We start from the raw sequence: 9,618 nt of genomic DNA, 5'->3' as shown, positions 1-9,618 counted from the left end.
CCTAACACACTAGAATTTGTCAATGAGAGGGAAGGTAGTAGCAATAGCCAAGCCAGTCAACAGGGACTCCAAGTTCATTTTTCATTTGTTTTCTGGGAAAGCAACAAAAGAAAAGTTTCAATTATGAAGACAGAAGATGTTGGGTTTTTTGGTTTTGTTTTTGTTTTTGTTTTTGTTTTTGAGACGGAGTCCCGCTCTGTCGCCCGGGCAGGAGTGTAGTGGCCAGATCTCAGCTCACTGCAAGCTCCGCCTCCCGGGTTTACGCCATTCTCCTGCCTCAGCCTCCTGAGCAGCTGGGACCACAGGTGCCCGCCACCTCGCCCGGCTAGTTTTTTGTATTTTTTAGTAGAGACGGGGTTTCACCGTGTTAGCCAGGATGGTCTCGATCTCCTGACCTCGCCATCCGCCCGTCTCGGCCTCCCAAAGTGCTGGGATTACAGGCTTGAGCCACCGCGCCCGGCCTAGATGATGGTTTTTATTCATTGTCTGCTTGTACAATCACAGAGAAACAGGGCGCTGTGGGGAAAGGAAACAGAAGTGCTAAACCTGCTTCACTGCTTAGTAGCTGGATGACCTACAGCCAATCATTTTGCTTTCTGAGCTGCGGTTTTCGGCAAAAAAATAAATAATAATGATAATTCTTACCCCACCTGGCTCACAAAACTGTTTGTTTTTGAAAACTCTAAACAGTGATAGAGATGGATGATATGAAGCCTACATGATTCTGCAATATTTTACCAAAGGATCTCAGACATTTTCTCACTCTATTTCTCCCAACAGGCCCCCCAACATGCTGCACCCTAAACTTAACCCCCACTGCTTCATACTATCACATCATCCTTCCTCCAGCAGGATTCTCTTATGACTGGGAAAAGTGCCAAATACCCACAGATCACTCAGCACAAGGTCGAGGGCTGACTGAGCAAGAAGGAAAGGCAGACTGAAGAAATGAAGACCACATGAAAGGAAAGTATTTTGCTTAGGATCTGTCTATAAAGTCCACATGAAGGTCAGTATGACATAAAAAAGATCTGGCTGCTACAGCAAGGATGGTGGAGGATGCAGAATATTTGCTAGTGTAACACACAGAGGAGAAGTGGTCCCGAGAAAAATCTAGGTGAGTGTAATGTCCTGGAGCTAGACCACAAGGGTCCCTAGATGTGGCCTCGAGCAAATCGGTCTTTCTATGCCTCAGTTTCCTCATCTGCAAAAATAAGTTTATAATTACAGCACCTACTCCATAGATGTTGTGAGGATTCCATGAATAAACATAGATGGAGTGCTCACTTTGGCAGCACATATACTAAAATTGGAATGATAAGAGAAGATGATTAACATGGCCCCTGCTGAAGGATGACACACAAGTTCATGAAGCATTACATATTTTTTACCAAAAAAAATGTTTAAGTGAAAATAAAAATATTAAATACGGATAGAATACTTAGCACAGGGGTTGTGGTGGTGGTAGTGGTTTTGATTATATCTGCCAATGCTCCTGCATAAAGCTAAGAGACAGAATGGAACAGAGAAAACAATGCCCCAGGAAGAGGCAGCAGAACTCTGCTTTCTGCAGAAGGCACAATAAAGGAAATCAGGCTTCTTCAAGGTCAGGCAACACAGAGGTCTTACAATAGCAATAGCAAATTAAAAACACCAAGAGTCCAGGTCATTGAAATAGGATCATCCTTAGACTGTAAACTTTGTACAACTTCATTCAGATAGACTGAGAAGTCTTAGCAATTTCTATTAAAATTCTCACAAAGGAAAGAACCCATTCCAGTGCACACAAGTGTGGGATTCAGAGGAGTGAGGCATTGACAAGAGGCTTTGGGACAATGCAATACTAGGGCCAAAAAAGAAAATTTGTCAGGGTACATGGAGCCAGGGCAGAATGAATTCTTCTGGCCTCTCTCTACTGAAGGGCTTACTGATTTCATAGTGAGGAAAAACAAGTTAATAGTAGACCAACGATCTTCGCAGACTTATATTAATACATTTGCTTAAGCTAACTGTCTAGTAAAGTACCCATAGCTCATTCCATAGTGTGGATTCATCAATGAATTCTTCTCTTTCGTTTTTTGTTTGTTTGTTTGTCTGTTTTGAGACAGAGTCTCACTCTGTCACCCAGGCTGGAGTACAGTGGTGCAGTCTCAGCTCACTGCAACCTCTGCCCCCCAGGCTCAAGTGACTCTCATGCCTCAGCCTCCAGAAGTAGCTGGGATTACAGGCATGTGCCACCACACCCAGCTAATTTTTGTATTTGTAGTAGAGATGGGATTTCACCATGTTGGCCAGGCTGGTCTCAAATTCCTGGCCTCAAGTTACGCTTTCGTCTCAGTCTCCCAAAGAGCTGGGATTATAGGCATGAGCCACCGCATCTGGCCTGAATTCTTTTCATTCATTAATTCATTCATCAGATATTTATGGATTGCTACAGAACACCATGCCTTATGCTCAGGAATGAGAATCCAGTGCTCACAACTTACTGGGGGAGATAGAGTGTAAGCAACTGTTACATTGCAGACTCAAGTTCAACAGGAGTGATAAGTGCCCAAGGATCCCAAGGACAGAGGACCACTGGATTGGCTACAAGGATAGATTGTAAAGGGCCTTAAAGCCTTATTAAGAGGTTTGAATTTTATTTTGAGGGCAATGGAGGGCCACAGAAAGATAAACTGACTTAAATGCTCTACCGGTATTGTTATAAATGATTGCTCTGGGTGAACTCTGAAAATCTCATCCTGATACTGGCACCCAGAATGAACTGAATTAAAATCTCCCCTTGGAAAATCATTACCATCCAAAGATGATTCGTTTTGAGGACGGCTCTAAGTTACACTTTCCTCACCCAAAAGCTGTACAGAGGTAGCCAACAGCTTCTCTGCAGTTCAGGAAAGAAATAAAACAGTGACCCAGAAATCCTCAATCTTAAATATATATATATTGGAATCATATTTAGGCAAACAATGTTTTCATTTACTGTAAGATGTCAAAGATTATTCAAGATCAGAGGTGCCCAAGGCCAGTCGACTACTAAAATTTTAATGGCAAAAGGAAGGAATTTGAGTCATTTTGTGGCAAAAAATAAAACTACAGCATGCTGGATAGAGGCCAGCTCCTCATTGTAACAATCAGGGCATTGCTCTTCCTACATTTGAGGAATAGTGTCAAAATCCATGCCGGAATGTTTATTTTATTTTCTAAAACTGTTTTAAGAAGGATTTCTCTGTGGTAACCATAAAGTCTCTACGCCGGGTGCAGTGGCTCAAGCCTGTAATCCCAGCACTTTGGGAGGCCGAGACCGGCGGATCACGAGGTCAGGAGATCAAGACCATCCTGGCTAACACGGTGAAACCCCGTCTCTACAAAAAAATACAAAAAAACTAGCCGGGCGAGGTGGCGGGCGCCTGTAGTCCCAGCTACCCGGGAGGCTGAGGCAGGAGAATGGCATAAACCCAGGAGGTGAAGCTTGCAGTGAGCTGAGATCCGGCCACTGTACTCCAGCCCGGGCGACAGAGCGAGACTCCATCTCAAAAAAAAATAAAAAAAAAAAATAATAAAGTCTCTACAAGGGCGGGGTTTAGAGGCAGCAACCCGGTTGGAAGAGATTTGTCATGAAGCTGCCTTTGGATAATTAGTAGCCTGTATTCAGATTATATGTTTATTTGTAATGACATGGAGATTATAGAGAGAAAACAAATATACTCTTATTATGCTTGTGACATGCCACCTCTACCCCAACAACAGATGTGATATATTTCACTCAGGGTAATTAACCTGTGAAGGTGATAAAGATTACTGATGGGAGCCTTGAAGAAGTTACAGAAGGTGGATCTTCATCCCTCTAGAACCTTTATGATTAAGGGTTCCCTTGTAACAGGGAACAGGGAAATATGTCAGAGGTGTTTGAACCAGAGTGACTCCATCCTGAATAGGATGGAGTATTCAATAGGACTGGGTAAAATAAGACTGAGCCCTACTGGGCTGCATTCCCAGAAAGTTTAAGCATTCTGAGTCACAGGATGAGACAGAAGGTTACTAAAATCTTGCTGATAAAAGAGGTTGCAGTAAAGAAGTTGCCCAAAACCCACCAAAACCAAGATGGTGACAAAAGTGGCCTCTGGTCGTCCTCACTGCTCATTATACACTGGACATTGGCAACAGTGCTATGACAGCTTACAAATGCCGTGGCAAGGTCAGGAAGTTACCCTATATGGTCTAAAAAGTGGAGGAACCCTCAGTTCTTGGAATTGCCCACCCCTTTTCAGGAAAACTCATGAACAATCCACACCTTGTTTAGCACATAATCAAGAAATAACTGGCTTCCAAGATGGCCGAATAGGAACAGCTCCAGTCTGCAGCTCCCAGCGAGATCGAGCAGAAGATGGGTGATTTCTGCATTTCCAACTGAGGTACCTGGTTCATCTCATTGGGACTAGTTGGACAGTGGGTGCAGCCCATGGAGGGTGATCTGAAGCAGGGCGGGGCATCACCTCAACCAAGAAGTGGAAGGGTCAGGGGATTTACCTTTCCTAGCCAAGGAAGCTGTGACAGACTGTCCCTGGAGAAATGATACACTCCTGACCAAATACTGCACTTTTCCTGCCATCTTAGCAACCAGAAGAGCAGGAGATACCCTCCCGTGCCTGGCTCAGTGGGTCCTACACCCAAGGAGCCTTGCTCACTGCTAGCAGAGCAGTCTGAGATCAACCTGCGACACTGCACATTGGTGGGAGGAGGGGCATCCACCATTGCTGAGGCTTGAGTAGCTCACAGTGTAAACAAAGAGGCCAGGAAGCATGAACTGGGCGGAGCCCACCACAGCTCAACAAGGCCTACTGCCTCTGTATATTCCACCTCTGGGGGCAGGGCATAGTAGAATAAAAGCAGCAGACAGCTTCTGCAGACTTAAACGTCCCTGTCTGACACCTCTGAAGAGAGTAGTGGTTCTCTCAGCACGTCGTTTGAGCTCCAAAAACAGACAGACTGCCTCCTCAAGCAAGTCCCTGACCCCTGTGTAGCCTGACTGGGAAACACCTCCCAGTAGGGGCCAACAGACACCTCAAACAGGTGGGTGCCCCTCTGAGACAAAGCCTCCAGAGGAAGGATCAGGCAGCAATATTTGCTGTTCTGCAGTCTCCACTGGTGATACCCAGGGAAACAGGGTATGGAGTGGACCCCCAGCAAACTCCAACAGACCTGCAGCTGAGGGGTCTGACTGTTAGAGGCAAAACCAACAAACAGAAAGTAAGAGCATCAACATCAACAAAAAGGACATCCACACCAAAACCCCATCCGTAGGTCACCAACATCAAAGACCAAAGGTAGATGAAACCACAAACATGAGGAGAAACCAGAGCAGAAAAGCTGAAAATTCCAAAAAACAGAGCGCCTCTTCTCCTCCAAAGGATCGCAGCTCCTCTCCAGCAAGGGAACAAAACTGGATGGAGAATGAGTTTGACAAATTGACAGAAGTAGACTTCAGAAGCTCAGTAATAACAAACTTCTCCAAGCTAAAGGAGCATGTTCTAACCCATTGCAAGGAAGCTAAAAACCTTGGAAAAAGGTTAGATGAATGACTAATTAGAATAAACAGTGTAGAGAAGACCTTAAATGACCTGATGGAGCTGAAAACCATGGCATAAGAACTTCGTGATGCATGCACAAGCTTCAATAGGCGATTTGATCAAGTGGAAGAAAGGATATCAGTGATTGAAGATCAAATTAATGAAATAAAGTGAGAAGACAAGATTAGACAAAAAAGGGTAAAAAGAAACGAACAAAGCCTCCAAGAAAAATGGGACTATGTGAAAAGACCAAATATACGCTTGATTGGTGTATCTGAAAGTGACTGGGAGAATGAAACCAAGTTAGAAAACACTCTTCAGGATATTATCCAGGAGAACTTCCCCAACCTAGCAAGGCAGGCCAACATTCAACTACAGGAAATACAGAGAACACCACAAAGATACTCCTCGAGAAAAGAAACCTCAACACACATAATTGTCAGATTCACCAAGGTTGAAAGGAAGGAAAAAATGTTAAGGGTAGTCAGAGAGAAAGGTCGGGTTACCCACAAACGGAAGCCTATCAGGCTAACAGCAGATCTCTCAGCAGAAACTCTATAAGCCAGAAGAGAGTGGGGGTCAATATTCAACATTCTTGAAGAAAAAAATTTTCAAACCCAAATCTCATATCCAGCCAAACTAAACTTCGTAAGTGAAGGACAAATAAAATCCTTTACGACAAGCAAATACTGAGATTTTGTCACCACCAGGCTTGCCTTACAATAGCTCCTGAAGGAAGCACTAAAGATGGAAAGGAACAACCGGTACCAGCCACTGCAAAAACATGCCAAATGGTAAAGACCATCGACCCTATGAAGAAACTGCATCAATTAATGGGCAAAATAACCAGCTAACATCATAATGACAGGATCAAATTCAAACATAACAATATTATCCTTAAACATAAATGGGCTAAATGCCCCCATTAAAAAACACAGACTGGCAAATTGGATAAAGAGTCAAGACCCACTGGTGTGCTGTATTCAGGAGAACCATCTCATGTACAAAGATGCGCATAGGCTCAAATTGAAGGGATGGAGGAAGAGCTACCAAGCAAATGGAAAGCAAAAAAAAAAAGCAGGGGCTGCAATCTTAGTCTCTGATAAAACAGACTTTAAACCAACAAAGATCAAAAGAGACAAAGAAGGTCACTACATAATCGCAAAGGGATCAATTCATCAAGAAGAGCTAACCATCCTAAATATATATGCACCCAATACAGGACCACCCAGATTCATAAAGCAAAGCCTTAGAAACCTACAAGAGACTCCAATGCAATAATAATGGGAGACTTTAATACCCCACTGTCAATATTAGAAGGATCAACAAGACAGAAGGTCAACAAGGATATCCAGGACTTGAACTCAGCTCTGGACCAAGCAGACCTAACAGACATCTACAGAACTCTCCACCCCAAATTGACAGAATGTACATTCTTCTCAGCACCACATTGCACTTATTCTAAAATTGACCACAAAATTTGTAGTAAAACACTCCTCAGCAAGTGGAAAAGAACAGAAATCACAAAAAAAAACTCTCTCAGACCACAGTGCAATCAAATTAGAACTCAGGATTAAGAAACTCACTCAAAACCACACAACTACATGAAAACTGAACTACCACTCCTGAATGACTGACTACTGGGTACATAACGAAATGAAGGCAGAAATAAAGACATTCTTTGAAACCAATGAGAACAAAGACACAACGTAGCAGAATCTCTGGGACACATTTAAAGCAGTGTGTAGAGGGAAATTTATAGCACGAAATGCCCACAAGAGAAAGCAGGAAAGACCTAAAATCAACACCCCAACATCATAATTAAAAGAACTAGAGAAGCAAGAGCAAACACATTCAAAAGCTAGCAGAAGGCAAGAAATAAATAAGATCAGAGAAGAACTGAAGGAGATACAGACACAAAAAACCCTTCAAAAAATCAAGGAATCCAGGAGCTGGTTTTTTGAAAAGACCAACAAAATTGATAGACTGCTAGCAAGACTGATAAAGAAGAAAGGAGAGAAGAATCAAATAGATGCAATAAGAAATGATAAAGGGGATATCACCACTGATCCCACAGAAATACAAACTACCATCAGAGAATACTATAAACAACTCTATTCAAATAAACTAGAAAATCTAGAAGAAATGGATAAATTCCTGGACACATACACCCTCCCAACACTAAACAAGGAAGAAGTTGAATCTCTGAATAGACCAAAAACAGGTTCTCAAATTGAGTCAATAATGAATAGCCTACCACCTAAAAAAAGTCCAGGACCAGACAGATGCTCAACCAAATTCTACCAGAAGTACAAAGAGGAGCTGGTACCATTCCTTCTGAAACTATTTCAATCAACAGAAAAAGAGAGAATCCTTCCTAACTTATTTTATGAGGCTAGCATCATCCTGATACCAAAGCCTGGCAGAGACACACACACAAAAAAGAGAATCTTAGGCCAATATCTCTGATGAACATCAATGTGAAAATCCTCAATAAAATACTGGCAAACCGAATCCAGCAGCACATCAAAAAGCTTATCCACCATGATCAAGTGGGCTTCATCCCTGGGATGCAAGACTGGTTCAACATATGCAAATCAATAAACATAATCCATCAGATAAACTGAACCAATGAAAAAAACCTCAATAGATGCAGAAAAGGTCTTTGACAAAATTTAACAGCCTTTCATGCTAAAAACTCTGAATAAACTAGATATTGATGGGACTTATCTCAAAATAATAAGAACTATTTACGACAAACCCACAGCCAATATCATACTGAATGGGCAAAAACTGGAAGCATTCCCTTTGAAAACTGGCACAAGACAAGGATGCCCTCTCTCACCACTCTTATTCAACATAATGTTGGAAGTTCTGACTAGGGCAATCAGGCAAGAGAAAGAAATAAAGTGTATTCAATTGGAAAAGAGGAAGTCAAATTGTCCCTGTTTGCAGATGACATGATTGTATATTTAGAAAACCCCATCGTCTCAGCCCAAATTCTCCTTAAGCTGATAAGCAACTTCAGCAAAGTCTCAGGATATAAAATCAATATGCAAAAATCACAAGCATTCCTATACACTAATAACAGACAAACAGAGAGTCAAATCGTGAGTGAACTCCCATTCACAAATACTACAAAGAGCATAAAATACCTAGGAATCCAACTTACAAGGGATGTGAAGAACCTCTTCAAGGAGAACTACAAACCACTGCTCAATGAAATAAAAGAGGACACAAACAAATAGAAGAACATTCCATGCTCGTGGATAGGAAGAATCAATATTGTGAAAATGGCCATACTGCCCAGGGTAATTTTTTATAGATTCAGTGCTATCCCCCATCAAGCTTCCACAGACTTTCTTCACAGAATTGGCAAAAGCTACTTTAAAGTTCATTTGGAACCAAAAAAAAGCCTGCAATTGCCAAGACAAGCAAAAAGAACAAAGCTGGAGGCATCATGCTGCCTAACTTGAAGCTATACTATAAGACTACTGTAACCAAAACAGCATGGTACTGCTACCAAAACAGGTATACAGATCAATGGAACGGAACAGAGGCCTCAGAAATAACACCACGCATCTACAACCATCTGATCTTTGAGTAACCTGACAAAAACAAGAAATGGGGAAAGGATTCCCTATTTAATAAGTGGTGATGGGAAAGCTGGCTAGCCATATGTAGAAAGCTGAAAATTCCTTACACCGTATACAAAAATTAACTCAGGATGGATTAAAGACTTAAATGTAAGACCTAACACCATAAAAACCCTATAAGAAAACCTAGGCAATACCATTCAGGACATAGCCATGAGCAGAGACTTCATGACTAAAACACCAAAAGCAATGGCAACAAAAGTCAAAATTGAGAAATGGGATCTAATTAAACTAAAGAGCTTCTGCACAGCAAAAGAAACTATCATCAGAGTGAACAGGCATCCTACAGAATGGGAGAAAATCTTTGCAATCTACTCATCTGACAAAGGGCTAATATCCAGAATCTACAAAGAACTTAAACAAATTTACAAGAAAAAAACAAACAACCCCATCAA

At 42.0% G+C, this 9,618-nt stretch overlaps 1 non-coding gene across 1 annotated transcript; it reads left to right on the top strand.

Annotated features, from left to right (window-relative positions):
* Positions 1-1,279: 1,279 nt before the first annotated feature.
* Positions 1,280-1,388, top strand: LOC115895846. The gene has a single exon (XR_004055946.1). It is a non-coding gene; the product is annotated as a U6 spliceosomal RNA (small nuclear RNA).
* The last annotated feature ends 8,230 nt before the right edge of the window (positions 1,389-9,618 follow it).

Source organism: Rhinopithecus roxellana, chromosome 2, assembly GCF_007565055.1.
Source record: "Rhinopithecus roxellana isolate Shanxi Qingling chromosome 2, ASM756505v1, whole genome shotgun sequence".
In the NCBI taxonomy this organism is placed as follows: Eukaryota; Metazoa; Chordata; class Mammalia; order Primates; family Cercopithecidae; genus Rhinopithecus; species Rhinopithecus roxellana.
The sequence above is the reverse complement of the archived record's forward strand: the minus strand, read 5'-3'. Positions and strand labels throughout refer to the sequence as shown.